Source organism: Petaurus breviceps, unplaced genomic scaffold (assembly GCF_028583685.1).
Source record: "Petaurus breviceps papuanus isolate PSGF00001 unplaced genomic scaffold, PetGlider_PUasm1.0 41, whole genome shotgun sequence".
In the NCBI taxonomy this organism is placed as follows: Eukaryota; Metazoa; Chordata; class Mammalia; order Diprotodontia; family Petauridae; genus Petaurus; species Petaurus breviceps.
The window spans coordinates 845,057-867,445 of record NW_027186320.1 but is presented as its reverse complement, the minus strand read 5'-3'; the positions used below and the strand labels follow the sequence as shown (position 1 = coordinate 867,445).

At 37.6% G+C, this 22,389-nt stretch overlaps 1 pseudogene; it reads left to right on the top strand.

The window, feature by feature from the left end:
- The first annotated feature begins 12,331 nt into the window (after positions 1 to 12,331).
- On the top strand, positions 12,332 to 12,875 carry LOC138171073 (repressor of RNA polymerase III transcription MAF1 homolog pseudogene; annotated as a pseudogene).
- The last annotated feature ends 9,514 nt before the right edge of the window (positions 12,876 to 22,389 follow it).

Here is a 22,389-nt window from a genome sequence, read left to right as displayed (position 1 = left end):
ACTCACACAGGTGTAACAGTATTTTCTTGCTCACCTTTTACTTTTTCTGTGGTGTTCATGGTTTGAGAAGTCTGGAAACTGAGACAGCTGCCAGTGATTCAGTTCCTTAAGGTCTCCTGTGGCCAGTCTGTGCCAGGACACCCTATGTAGGACTGTTCTCCACTCCCATCTCAGTGTGATAGATCCTTCCTATCAGCCTGCTAGGCTGCCTTCAGCATATTTGTTTCACTCTGTCATTTTGTGAGTTCTGTAGCTCTAAAATTTGTTTAGAGTCATATTTTACATTGTTGGAGGTAATTGGGGGACAGGCTTAAACAAGTTTCTGCATTTATTCAGCCAGTGTCTTCCTTTTAAAATCCAAACCAAATGTCATCTCTTCCATGAAGCAATGTTCTGTCAGTAATGACTTTTTCACCTTGATACTCACACAACACCTGGTTTTATCCCTCTCTGATACTCTTGCCATGTTCTATTTTTTCTTATAATTTCATTTTTGAAATGTTAGAAAACAAACAAATTTTAATTGTCTTTCTTTCTTGCAGAAAATATTCAATACTCCTAGTCTGCCAGGAAATATTTTTTTTTATTTGATAATAAAACAAATCTAAAATATTTATTTTTAGATGTGGTTATCATTTTGAGTAACCAAGAAACAAATACCTTTCTTTTCTAGCACCTGCAGGCTCTATAGAAATCTTTCAGGGAAGTATCAACCAGGAACAATTCTCTTAAGCTTGTCAAATCTGATAAAATAATGTCCCCAAATGTTAAGGTTTTAAGCAATTGCTCTTTTGAACTATAATATTAAAGTAAGCATGATTCAAATTGCATGTTGTGACACATGTGACCAGAGATAAGAAAAAAATTTAGTAGAGATTTGATCTAATGAAATGAAAGTATGATTTTACTTCAAAGGAAAAAAATCACAAAAGATTGTCTTTTTTAACTGCACTTATAATAGAATATTAACACCAGTGATGTGAATACATAAGGCACTCATGCCACAGGACCCTTAAACATCCTAAGCAGTTCTGGTCACTGGTGGACATTATAAATACCTCTTATTTCAGGTGAATATAACATTTTAGAACATAAAATAAGTTTATGCTATTGTTAAATCTATGTCTTCCATATTACCTATCAACTTTTCATAGAAAATATTTCATAAACTTCAAACAACCTTACTGATACCACTTTGTGCAACTTGTGGAATTAGAAAAAATGATTAATTTTGATCTTGTAAAATAAACCATTGCATCATAATTATCTCCATTTAGTACTGTAATAATGTGTTGCAAAAGTTATGTTTTTAATATTTGCAGAAAATTGAAGTTTCTGTCAATAAGCTATCCTTTGCTTTAGCTTTACAAAACAAAGAAAACCCTAATAACATTAGTACTTTCCTGTCCCAAAGAAAATTGTTGCTTTCAATTTTGGTAACTATTCAATGAGAACAATGTTTTATGTAATATTCAGGTCAGAAGTCAAATCTTAATGTAATCTCAAAGACTGAGTAATGTACTCAATTAGAAAAGCATCTTTCTGTGAATGTCAGCAGTGAGTAGGATAATAAATTTCTTGAGTTAATTGCCACTTGCTACTGAAATCTATTCTCTATTTATCATCTTTTTTCCTTCTATATTTATTTCTTAAGAACAAACAATTTGAATGGATCCATTTCTACAACCTACTCTGATTGTTTCCATTTTCTAAAAGTCAAGTGAACTAAATATCATATATAGCCATGACTATTTGTCAAAAGGTAAGACCCCTTTACCCAAATTTGAAAAAATGAAAACCTTTTAACATTGAAACACCTTTCTGATCGGGCACATATGGTCCCAGGAGGGAAATTTCAGTCCCGGTCCAGTTCCTTCATGGAATAAGTGACCCAGAAATTATGAAGGATAAAGGCTATTTCTTCAGGATGTTTTACTTCTTGAAGCTGAAAGGCCTAAATATAACTGTGCCAGCTGTTCTGAGGGAATAAAGAGTTTTTTGTTTTTCTATTCAGTTAAATCCAGTTCTAGAATCAGAACCATTCCTGTCATATATGTTCAGCTCATTAGGGTTGATGCCAGAGAGAAAAAGGGGTTAGGTAGTGTTGGATTATGTAGTTTTATTTCACCTATACATGTTAATGACAAAGGTGGATCAAAGTAGTAATAAATAACTTTAAATCTTTTTTTCTGTCTTTGTTATTTTTTTTTAGTTTACATCATTCATTTCCACAAGATTTTGAGTTGCAAATTTTTTCCCCATTTTCCCCCTACCCAACACCACAGAACAGCTATCCCATTGAATATCCTCACCTCCAATCTGCTCTTTCCCATATTTTCCACCATCCCGCCCCTCCGACTTTCTAGTAGGGCACAGTGGATCTCTATGCCCCAGGACAATATATCTTATTTCCCAGTTAGATATAAAATAATAATAATAACAATAAAAATTATATATATATGTTTATATTAAACATTTGATTTTAAAACTTTGAATTACAGATTCTTTCCTTTCTTCCTTTGTCACCCAACCTTACTGGGAACATAAGAAATTCAATATAGATTGTACATGTGTAGCTATGCAAAACATTTCCATAGCAGATATATTTTAAAAGGCTGACTATATTTTCCTTCCTCTTATCCCACATCCCACTGGTTCTGTATTCTACTTTGATCCTGTCCCTTTTCAAAAATGGGTGCTTCCGACTTCTCTCCCACCCAACTTGCACTCTCTTTCATCATTGCCCATCTTATCCCCTACCCCCTACTCTCCTATAGGGTGAGATATCCTATTTAGTGTGTATGTCATGCCCTAAGCCAAATTCAATGAAAATAATGTAGACTCATTCCCTTTTGCATTGTTGTTCTTCCCTTCCATAGTAACAGTTTTCCCTTGCCTCTTCTATATGAGATAATTTACCCCATTCTGTCTCTCCCCATCTCCTCTCATTATATTCATCTCTCACCTCTTAATTTCACCTTTTAAGTATCATCCCTTCCTATTAAATTGGTCCTGTGGCCTCTGTTTAGGTTTACCTGTACACATACATGCACACACTCACATATGTATTCATGCACTCATATACCCTCCTATATAGACATATATATGTACAAACACATTGAGATATACATATATATACTTCTATTCCCTTCAACTTTTCTTATACTGAGAAAAGTTTCATAAATTACGATTATCATTTCTTCCATGGAGGAATATAAATAGTTCAACTTTGATAAATTCCTTATGATTTCTTTTCCCTGTTTCCCTTCTCATGCTTCTCTTGCTTCCTGTATTGGAATGTCAAATTTTTGTATTACACTCTTGTTTTTTCATCAAGAATGCTTGATGGAGTGTCTAGGTGGTGCAGTGAGTAAGAGCGCTGGCCCCAGAGTCAGGAGCACCCAGGATCGGTTCCAGCCTCAGATACTTAACATACACACACACACACACACACACACACACACACACACAAACACACAAACTGGCCATGTAAACTTGAGCAAGTTACTTAACATCAATTGTTTAAAGAAAAAAAAAGAATGCTTGAAAGTTCCTCTATTCCATTGAATGTCTATATTTTCCCCTGAAACATGAGAGTTTTTCTGGGTAGGTGATTCTTGGCTTTAAACCAAGCTCCTTTGACCTGAAGAATACCATATTCCAAGCCCTTTTTTGCTGCAGTGTAGAATCTGCCAGATCCTGTGTTATCATGATTGTGTTTCCACAATATTAAAATTGTTTCTTCCTGGCTGCTTATAAGATTTTCTCCTTCATCTGGGAATTCTGGAACCTGGCTATAATATTCCTAGGAGTTTTCTTTTTGAGAACTCTTCAGGAGGTGAATGGCAGATTCTTTACACTTCTATTTTGCCCTCTTGTTCTAAAATACGAGGGCAATTTTCCTTGAAAATTACTTGAAGGATGATTTCTAGGTTCTTTTTTTTGATCATGGCTTTCAGGTAGTCCATTAATTTTTAAATTATCTCTCCTAGATCATTTTCCAGGTCAACAGTTTTTCCAATGAGATATTTCACATCACTTGTGTCTTTTCTTATTTCTTTGGATCTGTTGAATAGTATCTTGATTTCTCATAAAATCACTAGTTTCCATTTTCTCCAATCTAATTCTGAAGGAATGATTCTCTTCAGTGAGCTTTTGAGATTTTTTTTCCATCTGGCAAATTCGACTTTTTGAGGCATTCTTCTCTTCATTGGCTTTTTGAACCTCTTTTGCCATTTGTGTTAGTCTATTTTTTAAGGTGATATTTTCTCAGTCAGGTTGTTGAATCTCTTTTCATAATTTTCTTCATCATTCTCATTTCTCTTAATAATTTTTTTCCTCTTCTCATATTTAGCTTTCGAAATCCTTTTTAAGCTCCTCTACAGCCTATAACCAACTCCTATTTTTCTTGGTAGCTTTTGGTGAAGGAGTTGTGACTTCATTGTCTGCCTCCTGTTCCATGCTTTCATCCTTTTTGTTCCCAAAATAGGACTCTAATGTCTGTTTGCTCTGCTTGCTTTACTTCCTTTGCTTGCTCATGTGTCTACTCAATTACTTGACTTTTGAGCTTTTTGTCACAGTAGAACTCATTACCAGAGAGGGGTGCCTTGTCCCAATTGCTGGTGTTTTTGCAGCTGCTGAAACTATTAGTTGGGTGCCCTCTCTGAAGCCTCCACATTCTCTGACTAACTGGTCACACACCCCAGGACTTCCACCCTAGACCACAATCTAGATCCAAGCAGTTTAAAGCAAGAGATATTACACTTCAGACTGGTTTCTTGGTTCCTCTACATTCTGAAGGCCAGGAGCAGAAGCTGCCATGGGGCAGTGGCTACATGGCCCCAGCACCTCACTACATTCTTCCTCTAAGTGATAAATGCTGATGAACCCCCAAACTGCTGGATCCCAAAGTTCACCCTGCACTGACCTTTCACTTTGTTCTTAGCACCTATGAGATGATAATTCTTGAAAACATCCCAGATTCTGGTGATCTGAAATCCCTGCAGCCGGTGGCTGGTCAGGCGTACCTTGGGGCTAAAACCTCCACCTCCTGCGGTGCTGGGGTCAGCTCCCAGAGTGCTCTGCTGGCTACTCCCTGCTAGCCTGCCAGTTCTGGCCACACACTCCAGGACCTCTACCCTAGACAACAATCCAGATCAAAGCAAGTTAAAGCAAGAGATATTAGCCCTCATAGTGGCTGCTTGGCCCCCCTTCAATCTGCATGTCAGCAGTTCTGAAGCATCCACATGGCAGCAGCTTCACAGCTGCAGTGCCTCAGTGGCTTCTCCCTTCAGGGGATACAAGCTAGACCACACTCCCAAATTCCAGGATCCTCAAATCCACATTGCACTGACCTCTCACTTTGTCCTTAGTATCTATGGGTTGCTAATTTTTGAAATTGCCACAACTGATGGTGATTTGAAGTCCCTCCAGACAGTGGTTGGTTGTGGCCACACTGAGGCTAAAAGCTCTGACTCACAGGGGGGATGCTCCCAGCATGCATGCTGTGCCTGACCCTTCCTGGCAGTCTGCTGGGCTCTCTTCAGTGGCAGGTTATCTCCTCTCTGTCAATTTGTGGGTTCTGTAGCTCCAAAGTTGGTTTAGAGTCACATTTTACATGAATTGGAGGATGTGGGAGCTGGAGCCAAGCAGGAGTCCTATTTCTACTCTGCCATCTAAACTCTGCACCCCTTCCCCCTTAACCTTAAATCTTATGAAGTCTATATGACAGAATGTCTTCTCTTATAAAAGACTCCAATTTTCTGCCTCTTATGTAAAGGTCCTGGAGACCCTACTTTTGAATGGAGAGTGACAGACTATATATTTGTCTAAGTATATAGCAAATATCTCCAAACCTTTGTTGGTCACTCTCTGTTTTGTTGCTTGAGTACTTATGTTGGTTTTATCTGGATTTACAGAAATTTCAAACTCATTAGGAGAAAGGATGTGTAAGGATCACTAGAAGGTGGGCTAAACTTGCCCATGGTTTTTACAGTTCTTTATCACAATCTCCATATGCATATGACAGCATGCTGATCATTGATGTTTTTATATGACCCTATTTTCTTCCACAACAACAAAACATTTTGCTTCATGGATAGTACAAAAAGCTTAACTATCAGAAACCAGATACATGGTATCTCTGGTGCTTTCTGCTGCTATCTATTGATTTTTGCATGCATTCTAGTCACAACAGAGTGCCAGACAACATGCAGAGACTCATTGGACTGGACAATCTAGATGTCCCTAAAGATACATATAATTTAGATATAACCTCATTATACTTCATTATATCCTGTAGTTGTTAAATTGTTTCAGTCATATATGACTCTTTGTCATTCTCTTTAGGGTTTTGTTTGGAGAGATATTGGAGTGATTTGTCATTTATTCCTCTAGTTCAATTTACAGATGAGAAAACTGAGGAAAACAGGGTTAAGTGACTTGCCCAGGATCACACAGCTAGGAAGTGCCTAAGGCCAGATTTGAACTAAGGATGATGAGTCTTTTTAACTCCTGAACTGGCTCTTTATTCACTGTGTCACTTAGCTGCCTTTTATGTACTTTATTTTCCATGAATATCTAAAGGCATCATGCTTCACCCATAACCTATGAAGCTAAAGTTAGTTTCCTAGAACTCTCAGTTTTCTGTATTTGGTAACATCTCATTTTACCCTTAAAAATAGGGGAAGAATTCTCACCTAAGCAAAGGGGAATGGTGTCATAAAAGATATATGTATATACACATGTGTGTGTGTGTGGGTAAACATAGGAGAATATTAATTTATAATTAGAAAAGACTAATGTGATAGTTTCAGAGAAACAGAGGAAAACATATGTATTGATACACATCAAAATGAGAACCAGCATAAAAATCTATTCAATGACAACAGCAATAATATGAACAGGAAACAATTTTGAAGGTCCTAGGTATTCTTATCAAAGGAGTCAACAAATAATTACTTCAAAACAATGGTTATCAAAAAATATCCCAACTCTTGGTAGAGAGATAACATATTAGACATACAAAGAGATAGTCATTATCAGATACCATTAATTTTGTCAACATATGGGGACAAAATCAATGCAAAATCAGAGATATCGAAAGTTAAATGTGTTAAGAAGGGAGACAAAGAAGTCCAATTTGCAAATGGAATAATATAAAGAGTGATACTTTATATTTTATCAAAAAGGTAATAGAAAGCTGCTGTAGTTTTTTAAGAAAGGATGTGACAGGGTTAGATCTATGCTTATGGAAAACCATTTTGGTAAGTTTGTGTTGTATGAAAAATAATTGGAAGAAAATTGAGTTAGCCAGGGAGTCATATTTTGAATGTTGCACTGTTAGTCAGAGATGATAGGAGTTGAAAGTCAGGGGCAGTTATGTGAGCAAAGAAAAGAAGTAGGATAGGAACATACATTGTGGAGACAAAAGTCAAAGACATTTTGCAACTGACTTGATAGAGAGGATGTTGGAGAGGGAAAAGACAAGGATAACACCAAGGTGGTAAACTTGGGAGACAGGGAAATAGTGGTATCTTTCATAAAAATAAAGAAGTTTGGGTAAGGATTGTTTTTTTGTGGGGGGGGGGGGTGTCACCAAGTCAATTTGCACAGCAATGACAGCCAATAAGAATAAGCCAGCATAGTTCTGAATCACAAAATAAAACAGATTCTCCATATAGAAGACAGAAGCAAAATGATTGTTTAAACACAAGGAAGCCAAATCCCAACATGAGGAAGTTAAATCTCAACACCAGAAAACCAAATCCATCATAGCAACAAAGAAGTTAATACACCTTATCACTGAAGGGAACAATACCATCCCAAAGCCTTACCACGAACACTCACAAGCCTATCTGTTTGCCTGTATCCTCTTTCTCCCCAACCTCTAACTGCTCTGACACCCAGCTTCCTCTGGGCTCTGCTCTACCCTTTCTTCTCCACCCTTTCAGCAAACTCTTCACACCACAGGCTCCATGTGATTACATGTGGCCCATTAAGGGGCAGGGAAAATCTTCCAATTCCCATTACTTTTACATTTGTCCCCAAGATCTTTTGTGTCCCTTATATAGGTCAATGGGATTTCAGGGATAACTGCTGTCAACAGAACTTTACAAGAAAAAAAGGATAACAGAAAATAAGCATATAGAACAGTGTCTTAGGGTCGTGCTTAAGCACAAGCACCCTATCATCCGCCCCCTCAAATGAATGGGGTTCAAAATCTTGTGGTCAGGGGCAAAGGTCTCTTCTTTCACAGCTAGTTCCTGGTGAGATTGGATGTAGAGCTATTCCTGCCTCAAGTAGTCCCATTGTCCCATTTGAAAGGTCCATTCTTTAGCTGGCATACAAAGCTTGGTCGATGTCAGGTTCAGCGGTGACACATCAAAATTGTGGACAGGAGGTGACATCTGGTTTAAGTGATAAGGTGTCTATAGGTGAAGGTTACTAAACCTTCAGGAAATAAGTCTAACAAACAAGTTTCACAGCCAAAAAGAAACAAAGAGACAATAACCAGAAGCACTATAGATATAGGGTCAGCTGTGCTTCTGAAATCCATGAACCCACTATCATAGCCTTATTCATAGTTATTTACTAATTTCTAATTTGAAGTTCGGGGGTCATCATTCTAGCTGGAGATATACTTTCTTTAATATGAACTGGGGCCTGGCCAATTTTCTAATCTCTCTGTAAGTGTGACAAACTTGAATAGCATGTTTCAGGGAGATCTGTAGGGACAGTTCTTACTTCCTTGCTCAATCTAATATTAAGCCTCTTTTCTCAGTACATTTTGTATAGTTCATTAGTTGGAATAATGTCTTTTCTTCCAAAATCCAGCCTTGTTTCCAATACATCAGGAAACAATTCTTTTCTCATCAAGTATTCTGACATTTAATCCACTGACTATTTACTCTTCTCTGTGGAGGAAATTCCCCTTTTTCCCATTCTCATAAGTCGCTTAGCCATGAAATCTTATCCAGCACCTCGAAAAGAGGGTGCCTTATCTCTTCAATTAGTGCAGTGAGAATTAAGTGCTTATAATCAAGTGCTTATAAGCAGGAGGAGCTGTCTTCACTATGATATTTCTCTGAGAAACTGCTAAGGGGGTATCGTGATAAGTCTTGGAATCTCTGGTCATTATTGCTCTCTTCATTACTTTCTCCTTTCACTTTCTCATACAGTCCCTAAGTCAATATCTGGGTCTAACTCCATTAGGCCACACAGAATAAGTGGGATATATTTTATTGCATCCATCAGCAGTTAAAGCTAACACATTAGTTCCATAGTTACCTCCTTGCATTTGGTAATCCCTAAAACCTTGCTGTACAAAAGGATTCTGACTAATACCTTTAAATTTCAAGCAATTCATGCTAACTATCAATACTCCTCTGGCCCCTTATCACTGATTCTCACCATCCAAGACACTGATGAATCTCCCATCCTTTGGGTGAAGCAACTTAAAATATCAGTGACCTCTTGTTGAATAAAATCCTCAATTATCTCCCTGAAGATTATGTTTCCCCCATGGTTCACCTGCTTTCTTTTCAGTATAGGATGAAAGTCTGCCTTTGTAAAAGCCTGCTCATTTAATTTTGATTCATTCTCCCCCCATGCATTCTCCTGGAAGTTGTTGGGGCAGCCAGGGTCAGGCTCAGCAAGGGTTGCATACCCATTCCTTTTATTACTTTTTTTTTTTACTTCTTTCTGGTTAAATGAATAGACATATTATCATGCAAATCAGCCAACTATAGAATAGTAATTTGTTCTTCTAGTACTTCAGATCCTCCAGCTTGCTATTCTGAAGGAGAGCCTGCATGCTGATAATTCCCATGCAAATAAACTAACTCCTGTGCCATCTGAGATTTCTCTTCCAGCAGCTTGTCTCTGCTTTTACACATAATACATAATTCACATAATACACATAATTTGCCTATTAGTAAAACTCAGGCTCTCCTAAACTTTCCTGCCAGTTCTTTCCCTGGTTTTATTGCTATTCCTTGCAGACAACATTTTTATGAGTGATTTGATACAACACATAAACTACACTATGAAGGACTTTCTTTGATTCATTATTATTTCAGGAAAAAGCTTCTTAACCATAATGTTTTTTTTTTTTATAATTTATATTCATGGCAATATGGTGGGGGATGAGGAGGGGAATTGATTATGTTTTAACAAACAATTGTTTTACCATGATCTCTTTTAATAAGTCAGAATACTTAAGTGATATAATTTTGGCTATGTGAATATTTGGGATTAATGTTTGTTGGTTAACAAGTCTATTATTAAACGTGGTGTCAGAAATGAGCAATAATGTTGTAACATCTACAATAGCGGTGTTAGCAATGTAGATAGAATGATCCAGAGGATTCTTACTTAAGGAATAACACTTTATATAAGAAATAAAGATGTTGAGAATATTTAAAAAGATACTATTGAAAATATAGGGAAATACAAAGTACTAACTAAGATGCAAGGAAAAATAAAAACCTTATTTATCTTCTTTAATTTGCCTAAGAAAATAAACCTTTCTCAAATTCATAGGGGTTTCAGAAAGTAATTGGAGTCTGATCATGCAAACTGCCACAGAGGATAAGAGGATACTTCATAGAGTTAAAACAATGTTAATTAAAGTGGAAGTATGCTAGTAATGTATTATTAGAATTAACTCAGTGCAAAATGTAATTTGAAATTCTAGAAATGGCTATGGATGTTAATAGGTTCCAACACAGCACAGAGTATAATGGTAAATCAGAATGTAGTCACAAACCCAGGTTAGGACATTTTCTTCAGGAATGACTCATGTGTCTCTAAGGAAGAAACATGGGAAATTTTAGTTAAAAATATCACAGAGGCCTTACAACAATGCCAGGTATCACATGTGGAGAAAAGAAAGAGGTTGTCAGGAAATCTTAAAAGTACAGTATTTGGAATTGTACAAATTCGAAAAATTGTAAAACCTGACATCACCTGGTAATAATGGTGGCAGAGACTAGGGAAAAAACTTTGGAATAGGCAGGGGATATCAAGAAGAATGTATCAAGTTTGATCAAACTAATATTTAACAAAGAGAAAAAAAAGACCCTTTGGCTTTGTAACTCTACCAAACAGTTAACTAAATAGACTGATAGCAAAGGCAAGTAGTAAAACCTCAGGAAAGATATGCAATTAGGTTAGGAAAAGTGTGCTGAGGGGCAGCCAGGTAGCACAGCGAGTAAGGGCTCCAGTGTTGAGAAAACCTGGAGATGGAATCCCTGGCTGAGACACTTAGCACCCACCCAGAAATACCTGGCTGTGTAACCTTGAGCAAGTTACTTACCCCCGATTGCTTAGGGGTGGCCAGGTGGCTCAGTGAGTAAGAGCACCGGCTCCAATGTCGGGATGACCTGGATCAGATCAGAGCTCAGATACTCAGCACCACACCCAGAAATAACTGGCTGTGTAACCTGGAGCAAGTTACCTAACCCCGATTGCTTTAAAAAAAAAAAAAAAAAGGAAAAGTGTGCTGAAGTACAATATACCTAGAATGATTAAAAGTGTGTCTAATCTGTTCTAGTTCCGTTTTATTTTTTAAGATGCTCAAATTTGGTGAGTTTCTGGAAACAAGCAGTTTAAGTGTAATGAAAGTTCAGTCCAGTATTCCCAGGTATAAACCAAACCAAACCAAAACAAGAAAACCCTAAAACAAGCTAAAGGGTACTTTAGCTTGCTCCCCTTCAAGAGTAGAAGCCAATTAACATCTTAATTATGGATGGTAAATCAATTCAGGTTCTGCTTTGGGTAATCAGAGAGGAAGGGCACACATCCAGAGTATTGATCTACACTAGCACAATAAAATGAGGCAGTTGAGGTATGTATTGTTAAAAATGTAGCTTGGATTCACATGTTTTATTAAGTGTACCGCAAAATGCTATGCAGTTGTCATTTTTGTATAGCTGAACTCCAAAAAGTCACCTTCAGAAAATGATAATGGTGGGGGCCAGGCCTAGCCGGCTCCTGTTGTCCTCAGGGTTCATGGAGGCGGAAGTGGTTTCCTCTGTGTGTCTGTCTCTACTTGTGTTGACATAATCGGGAGCTGAAGGCAGCCAGAGCGGGGCGGAGGTTGGGCCATGTCGTGGAGGTCGCAAGCGCAGGCGGGCAGGACCCAGAGGTGAAGGTGGTCCCTGAGAAGTTTTCCTCGGATAGAGCACGTGCCGTAGCCCCCAGGGACTGAGGGGTCTCCCTGACCACTGTATTTCCTGGTGCCCCGAAGACTGATGCTCCAACTAGGCACTCCTTCTTTGCTGCCCTAATCCAAGGCCCTTGACTTCCCTGTCCCTGGACCCTGCAGAAGATGAAGGGCTTGGAAAACTCCAGTTTTGAAGTGATCAACTCCCAGCTAAAGGTGAAGACAGGTGATCCTCACATCGTTGGCAGGATCGAGAGTTACTCCTGTAAGATGGCAGGGGACAACAAGCACATGTTCAAGCAGTTCTTCCAGGAGGGCGGGTCCCATGTGCTAGAGGCTCTGTCTCCTCCCCCACGCTCCCCCGCCACACACACACACCTCTGGTCTCAGCCCTAACCAGGGAGGAGAAGATGAAAGACCACTAAGTGATAAGTGCAGCTGAAAGACCCTCTTCTATCTGATTGCTACTCTCAATGAGTCCTTCTGTCCTGATTATGACTTCAGCACTGCCAAGAGCCAGGAATTCAGCCCAGAACCTAACATCAACTGAGTGATAAACTCAGTAAATTGCAGTCTGTTCTCTGCAGTTCTTTAGGACTTTAGTGCCCTGATGCTCTAGCTCTGGAATGCAGTAGATAAAGAGATTTGCTTGTCTGAATGTGATATGTTCAGGTGGGAATCCAAGAGGTATTTCGAAGTCAGAGCATGAACAGGGGACTGTTAGGGCAGTTTGTGCTCCTGGCTACACCTCAGAAGGTGGATCATCATTCAGGTCTGGCTCACTGTGCATGTTTGCATTCATTTCTGACCTAGACTGCTTTCTCTTTTATACCTGCGATTTATACCTTTTTGGTGTCTAGATCCTTTGGCAGGCTGACTCAGCCTGTGGACCTCTTCTAAGAATGTTTTTGAATGAACAAATGTATGGGATTACAAAGGAAAAAAAAATGATAATGGTGCCAGGAATGGAAGTTGTCCTGAACCTTGAAAAGTGTAAATGAACTCATCATCAGTTAAATAATATGAAATTGATGCTGATGCAGTAACATCAAGACAACAGAAAACAAATATTTTCTGCCGTTTCTTTTCAGTAGCTTCAAACATTTGGAGGGGGTAATTATTACTGTTTTCAGAGGAAGGCAGTACTAATAGAACTGGTGCTGAGAGACATGAGACAATATGACTTTCAGGTTGTTTCAATGGAGTAAATGATGATGATATATTTTTTAGGGGCAGAATTTTTGTTGTTCAAAATTTTATTATAATAACAGTTTACAAATCATGAAATTGAAGCAGAAAGTAGTTAAGTAATTTGTTCAAGGTCATACAACTAGTATTGTTGAGGTTTAGGGGTGCTCGAGACCCCAAAATACTAATATGTCATGTCCTGCAGAATGAATTTGACTCAAGCCTTCTCTCAGTCAAAGTAAAACAAAGTTTACTAAATATTCACCATAATGAGTAGACTCTTAAGGAGCCTAAATATCTGTGAAGCTTGTATTGACAAGTAGGCCAGAATAATCTGACACAGAGTCAGTCTGCACTAGATTACTCTCAGCCCCTTCATGGAGGCTGGGTGTGGGACCTCTCTCCAAAGGAAATGTAAATTTTAATCTTTGAAATTTTGTTTTTCTTATTGATCCCAAATCACACTGGCTTTCATTGATTGGCCAAGAATAAGTCCCATGTCAAGACCTACTTAGTCATTGTTTGGACCCTGATTGGCTCAGAATGACAGTAAATAACAATTGTTTCATTTCTGGTTATAAACCCTGAGGGTCTTCCCCTCCCAGATCAATACTTTTAATTATTTATCTAATTTTTTACTAGATAAAGAGGCATTCTCTGCCTCAATTAGTATTAAGCCTCAATGAATCACTGAATGTGTCTTGCCTCAGTCAACAGACCTGTTAAAAACATTAGCTTGAAAGGACCAAGGTCCCCACTGAATCCTGGGCCATCTCCAGTTATCCTGATCTATATCTGGCCACTGGATCCAGATAGATTCTGAGGAGAAAGTGAGGCTGATAAATTTCCACAGTGCTCTATCACTTAAATCCAATTTACATGAATTTCATAACATTTCCTTCTTGATGTCATAGTCTTCTTCAAGAATGAAGGACAAACAGAAAACAAGCAATACAGCAAGTGACTAAAATAGTGAGAACTCTGAAAAAAAATAACAAAGATATCACACAAAAATGAAGATAGAACAAATGTTAGAGAAAAGCAGAACAATGTTAAAATTAGAATATTTGAGGCTAATAGAAGCCAAAGAAAATAGCATTTTAAATAGAGTTTGTGGGACAATGTAAGAATTATAGACCTCATAGGAAAACTTGACGAAATAGAGAATCTAAATTCCATATTAAAGATAATCATGTGAGGAAATACTGACAACTTTACGTAGGACTGGTTTAGGTGATCTTTCCACATAAATGCAAGATACTTGAAGACTGACTTTTATTTTAGGGCTTCTATCCTCAGCACTCAACAAAGTGCTTACCACATAGTAGTAATTTAAAAATTATATATTGAATCATTCATTCATAGAATACTGACTTTGTCTTGATTTTTTACATTCAATATTACTATGTATAAAGATACAAGGTAGCATGAAAAGTGTGCATTTTAAGAATAAATTATCTAAAATGCTTTACTAATGTCTTACAGTCCCTCATTTTATTGAATATGTCAATAATTTTAGCAAACCAATAAAATGTCTCTGATAAAGACATCATTTCTAAAACATATAGAGAACTGAGTCAAAGTCATAAAAATACACATCATTCCCCAATTCGTAAATGATCAAAGGATATGAACAGGCAGTTTTGAGAGGAAGAAATTAAATTTATCTATGATCATATGAAAAAAAATATCCAATTCACTACTGATTAGAGAAATGCAAATCAAAATAACTCTTAGGTACCACATCTCACTAGTCAGATTGGCTAACATGACAAAACAGGAAAATGGTAAATGTTGGAGAAGATGTGAAAAAATTAGAACACGTATGAATTTTTGGTGGAGTTGTGATCTGATCCAACCATTCTGGAGAACAATTTAGAACTATGCCCAAAGGGCTATAAAATGTGAATACCCTTTGACCCAGCAATATTGCTTCTAGGGCTGTATCCCAAAGCGATCATAAAAGTGGGAAAAGGACCCATACGCACAAAAATATTTTAGTAGCTATTTCTGTGGTAGCAAAGAATTGGAAATCAAGGGCATGCCCATCAATTGGGGAATGGCTGACCAAGTTGTTGTATATGAATATAATGGAATACTATAGTGCTGTAAGAAATGAGGAGCAGACAGATGCTATAATAACCTGGAGAGACTTATATACACTGATGCTGAGTGAGGGGAGCAGAACCAGGAGAAAATTGTACAGAATTACAGACACATACCCATGATGAATGACTTGGATAGACTTGGCTCATCTTGGCAATGCATGGTCATAAGACAACTCCAAAAGACTCATGATGGAAAAGACTATCTATTTCCAGAGAAAGAATAATGGAGTCTGAATGCAGATTGAAGCAAATTACTTGCTCTCTCTCTGTTTCATTTTTTTTATTTCTTTTTTTCTTGTTATTGATTCCATTTGTTAGAATTCTTCTTTACAATTTGACTAATATTTAATGTGAAGGTATATGTAAAACCTATATGGGATTGCATGCTGCCATTGGGAAGAAGAAGGAAGAAAATTTGGAACTCAAAACCTTGTGGAACTGAATGTGGTAAATTAATAGTAAATAATTAAGAAACATAATAAAGACACTTGGACATTTATTTAAAAGAATTCAAAGCAGTCATAAAGTCTAACTTGTCTGAATTAATTAAGTACATGATGTATTGCATTATATATTTATTTTAATCTCTATGCAAAGTTATTCAATCAAATAAAATATTTGTTTTAGTAAATATATATCTGTGTTAAACATACTAAGTTGAAACCATATCAAATAGCTTCAAAGCAATCAAATTCAGTTTTAGAGAATGTATATGTTTATACTTTTCCTTTTACTAAAATACATACATATATTCAAAATCACAGATTTTTTCTTTCAGCTAATTTTTCTGTATATATCTCATCCTAAAAGACTTTATTGAATCAAATATCAAATTGGCATCTAATTTTTTTGTAAGATCCTTTCAACTATTTAATGATAGGTACATCAGTGAAAGAATATTGTGAGTCCTGTTTTTATGGGCTAACTGAAAAGCATATTGCTCAAAATGCCTATTTATTCTTTTTGCTAACAAAAAGCAATGAATAGACTACTATAAATGCACCTATCTATTTTACTTGCATTAAAATAATTCCTCTTTCTTGGCAATTTTATATAAAATCAGCATAATTTATAATTTTTTTTTTCTCCAGGAGCCATATCCTGGATCTAAATCATTAATGGATCCAATCTTATGCTGTCAAAGGTACTTTCATTTCTTTCTTTGATGTGTCTAACTATCTATTAGTTTCATTGTATGCAACTTTCATGCTTCACACCCTTCATCCCCTTTCCTTGTCTCACAGCCACTACCTCCTCCTCCTCCTCCCCCTCATCTCCCTCCTGTATTTCATATCTAGATTTCTTTTTATAGCACTTTAGCCACTGCCTCAATAATACAAACAGCTTTATTTTTTATACCATAATTATGACCATAATTCATAAAAAACTTATAGTTCACATCTTTTGCGGAGCTTCATATCTAATTTTCTAAATTCATATAGCTTAAAAAAAATCAATGCCAAGTGACCAATCTTTTGTGATGAACCTTCATATACTATCAAGGGTGAAATTCTGAATACAGATATAATACAGAAAAAAATCAAAGTTTTTCCAGGTTGGTAAATCTGCCAAAGACTAAGATCTAAAAATCCTGGGTTATCTTCATTCCTCAACATGTTAGCACACTTAAGTGTAGGATTCTATACCATGAGTTCAGAGAATCACTTAGAAAATTGTAGAGAACTTTCAGGAGTCCCCTGGCTCCACTAATGAAATGTTCCCCTCCCCTTTTTTATTACCTGAAAGGTTACCGGGCTGTTTGGATGAAGAGAACTTTTGGGGTCCCTTGGCCCCACTAAAGGAATATTCCCCTGCCCTATACAGGTACCTGTAAGGTTACAGGGCAGATAAGAAAAAGGACATGTAATCTTTTTGTTTATGCCTCTGGATATGGTCCTAGGATATTACCATAATAAATAACTAATCTTAGGCAAGTGTAAATAGTAAACAAGATTAAGGGAGGGGTTTTGTACATTGTCTGCATTCCTTTGGCTTACATAGAGGGTGGATCCTTGTACATTGTATTCTTTTGGGGTGTCTACATTCTTTTGGGTCACATAGACCTTCTGCTGGTGGGGGGGGGCATATAAACTCTGTGAGACCCTTGCATCTTTGGCACTGTATGAAATGGTCCTGTAATAAACAGCCTATTGATTACACCTCCATCTTGTTTTTCCCACCATCTGCTAGCCTACCAACTGTGCTGGCTGCAGTAGAAAATGAATAAAGAAATGCAAACAAAGTCTATTTTTCCCCATATACTTCTAAAGACAAAATGAATGACAGGATGTGCAGGGAATTAGATTGATTTCAAGATCATTTGCTTTCAAAGTCAATATTTCATATATCTTATTTGTGTGATCTTTGGTAAGTCATTTTAATTTCAGATAGATGGCTTGTCAAAATATAAAATACTTGTATAATCATCATTGAAGAGGTTTCCCACTAAGAGGGTTAGGGTTGCTCTGGAGACCCCAAGATACCAACATGCTGGGTCCTGCTGAATGAATTTGACTCAAGTCTTCTCAGCCAAAGAAAAGTAAAATTTATTAAAAGTTCACTTTCATTAGACAGAGTAAATCTGTGCAAGGTCATTCTATGATGCTCTCACTATTCTATGACATTCTATGGCACTCTCACACATGGCATTTTATGGCATTCCCACCACATTGTGTGAGATGGATTCTTATATACAGAAGGTTGTGGGAAGAATCTAGGGGTGGTCTAGAGGAGGAATTTGGGAAGGGTCTTCAGGAGGAGTTAATGACGTCAATGAGTGATTAAGGATGGGAGATCACATGGAGATTACAGACAATGGTGGGCTAGGCCAGTTCAAGGGTGGATTGACACTTTGATAGGCTCAAAGGTGGGAAGTCTAGTAACAGAGGATGGGAAATCTAGGAACATAGGCTTGGGCTCAGCCACAATGTAAGGCTTATTGCCTCATAGAAATGCCTCATCAAATGGGATGATTTAATCAAGAGCCCAAGGGGGTTCCCAGAGCCTGTACCTCACAGCCTCAAGGAGATCTTGAGGGGGCTTCCAGAGCCCATACCTCATCATTCCCTCCTCAAACATATGGGACCCAAATTCCTCTGAGGTAAAGGATGAAAGTCTCAACTTTTGAAAGTGCTTCCTGCTGGCAAGGAAAGAAATAGCAGGCACAGAATCTAACAGTTTTCAAAAACAGGCAACAACTCCCAAAACCTGTTCTCTCCTAACATCATCATAGAGAGTGAAAGTTTCTTTTTTTTTCCTAGACTGGATAAAGCTGGAGTAGAGGTCAATTAAGTTTTCAAATTCTCAAAAGCTTTCACCTGGTTGTCTGGGACTTGAGTAGCAATTAAGATTGCAGTCCTTCCCAGGCCTTGGGTTTAATTGGATATAGACCACTCTGGGGGAACCCTTTAGGATCTAGGAGTCAAAAACAAATGCTGGCATGACAGAAGTACCTCGCCCAGGAATTTGCTGATACCAAATATTGACTCAACTGTCTCCCACACTTCTGAAGGAACATGGGGAGATCTGAGAAAATTTGCTTCCCAATTTCACCAACAGGTCCCTTTCCAATAAGGGGAAAGGATAAGATGAGAGCATAAGGAAAAAGTGTTCAAACAACATATCCTTAAGTAGGCAGGAGAATGGATATATCTGGAGACATCCCTTAATTTCCCTTTCCATTCCCCTGACCAGAATGGTCAAGGGGAGGGTAGAACAAATTGGATAGTATATATAATTTACCCATAATAAAGTGGGTAACCTTACCTTCAATCTAGATGCTTGCCCAGGTTTCAGTGAGAGAAATGGCCCCTTCACTCCAAGTCTTGAGAAGACTGGAGGACAGGGTATTAGGAGGTAGCTCTACCACTTTTCCAACCTCGAGAACAGTCCTTCCTTCAATGTCCCTCTTGGTCAGATGGGCACAGTTCTGCCTCAATGACCTGAGCAGGAATTGCTAAGGGGGGAGATGCTGGGGTAGAAACCATAGGAAAGGGATCTTTTAATTGGCCCCTGTTGCCCCTCTGTAGAGTGACTCTAACTTAAAGCATCTCACAGTGTTTCCTGAGAACCTTATTCTGAGAAAGTTCAACAAAAGCCATTAAGTAGGCAATTTCTATCCATCTTCCTTTTCTGCAACTGTATGATTCTAATTGCAAGAGAGTATTCTCTTTAAAAGTCCCCAAAACAGGCCACAATTCATGGTCTTTTAGGCATACCTAGACCAAACAATGTTGAAAAAAAGCCAACTTTTCTTTTTGAGATTTCCAGAGAAACTAAATTTTTTCCAATGTTGGAAAAGACAACCCAAAGGCAAACTTTTGGGAGCTACAGGCACAGGACCTGGAAGTCCCTTCCTCCATAAAGGAAGGTTTAAGAGTAAGCCTCTAAAAACAAACAAAAAAAGCACCACAAAAAAAGTACCTGAAGTTTTCCCAGTTCCCCAGAACTGAGAGAATTGAAAAAAATAGGACTTCCACTTCCAGATGGGGCATCTGTCCTTATCTTCCATTTTTCAGAAACTGTGCACATGTCCATGTTCTCTAAAGTAACCAAACAGGACCAAGAACTTGAGGTGAGGCTGAGCATAAAACAGCCTCCTAATTGTCTGATCTCATGGGACCTGAGAGGTCAGCCCTAAAAACAAACACAGAGACACACACAAAACAAAACAAAAAAAAAATGAAACACACACACAAAACAAAAAACAAAACAAAACAAAAAATGAAACACACACACAAAAACTGCAAAACACTCCTAAAATATTGTTCAGTTAATCCCTAGCAATAACTCTGAATGGGTTAATGTGATGGCTTCTAGGGCTGTATCCCAAAGAGATCATACAAGAGGGAAAAAAGGACCCATATGCACAAAAATATTTTTAGTATCTCTTTCTGTGGTGACAAAGAATTAGAAATCAAGGGCATGCCCATCAATTGGGGAATGGCTAAACAAGTTGTGGTATATGAATGTAATGGAATACCATTGTGCTATAAGAATTAAGGAGCAGAGAGACTTTATAAAAACCTGAAGAGATTTTTTTCTTTTTTTTAATACTTTATTAATTTCTGATTTACATCATCCGTTTCCGCCAGATTTTGAGTTACAAATTTTCTCCCCCACCCAACTCCCCAAAATAGCAGTTCCACAGGATATCCTCTCCTCCAATCTGCTCTTTCCCACATTTTCCCCCACACCCCTTTCCACTTTTCCAGTGGATCTCTATGCCTCAGTGTCTGCACATCCCATTTCCCAATTACATATAAGATGGTATTAATAATAGTATATATATATATATATATATATATACACACACACACATGTATACATATATATACACATGTATATGTATATATATACATATTTAAATATTTGATTTCAAATCTTTCAATTCCAGATTCATTCCCTTCCTTCCCCATCACCCACCCCTACTGGGAAGATACGCAGTTCAGTATAGGTTGCACATGTGTAGCTAATGCAAAACAATAACATAGTAGATACATTGTAAAAGACTGACTATACTTCCCTCCTTCCCATCCCACCTCCCACCCACTCTACTCTCCACTCTACTCTCCACTTTGATCCTGTCTATTTTCAAAAGTGAGTGCTTCCAACCTCCCTCCCACCCAGCCTACCCTCCCTTCTATCATCCCCCCCATCCCCTTCCCCACCTATTCGATAGGTGAGATACCCTATTTAGTGTGTATTTAACTACCTCCTCAAGCCAATTTCAATGAGAATAAGGTTGACCTATTCCCTTTTGCCTTCCTATTCTTCCCCTCCATTGTAACTATTTTCCCTTGCCTCTTCTGTATGAGATAGATTACCCCAATCTCTCTATCTCCTCTCATTATATTCCTCTCACCTCTTAATTTCACCTTTTAAGTATCATTCCTTCCTGTTAAATTGTACCTGTGCCCTCTATCTATGTATACCTGTAAACATATATACACAATTCACATATGTATTCATATGCCCATATACCCTCATATATAGAGAAATATATATTTCTAATCACTTCAACTACTGAGAAAAGTTTTGTAAGTTACAATTATTGTTTTTCCATGTAGGATTGTTAATGGTTCAACTTTGATAAGTTCCTTATGATTCCTTTTCCCTGTTTACCTTCTCATGCTTCTCTTGCTTCTTGTATCTGAATGTCAAATTTTCTATTTAACTCTGGTTTTTTCAGCAAGAATGCTTGAAAGTCCTCTATTCCACTGAATTATCATATTTTCCCCTGAAACATGATACTCAGTTTTACTGGGTAGGTGACTCTTGGTTTTAATCCTAAGTCCTTTGCCCTCCAGAATATCATATTCCAAGCCCTTTGATCCCTCAGTGTAGAAGCTGCCAGATCCTGGGTTATCCTGATTATGTTTCCACAATATTCAAATTGTTTCTTCCTGGCTGCTTGTAATATTCTCTCCTCAATCTGGGAATTCCGTAAGCTGGCTATAATATTCCTAGGAGTTTTCTATTTGGGATCTTTTTCAGGATCAGTGGATACTGTCAACCTCTATTTTTCCCTCTGGTACTAAAACATCAGGGCAATTTTCTTTGAGAATTCCCTGGAGGATGATTTCTAGGTTATTACTTTGGTCATGGCTTTCAGGCAGTCCAATAATTTTTAAAATATCTATCCTGGATCTGTTTTCCAGGTCAGTGGATTTTCCCATGAGATATTTCACATTGCCTTCTATTCTTTCATTTGTTTGGATCTGTTTAACAGCATCTTGATGTCTCATAAAGTCATTAGCTTCCATTTGCTCCAATCTAATTCTGAAGAAATGATTCTCCTCATTGAGTTTTTGAGATTCTTTTTCCATCAGGCAAATTCGGCTTTTTAAGGCATTCTTCTCCTCATTGCCTTTTTGGGCCTCCTTTGCCATTTCAGTCAGTCTGTTTTTTAAGGTATTATTTTCCTCC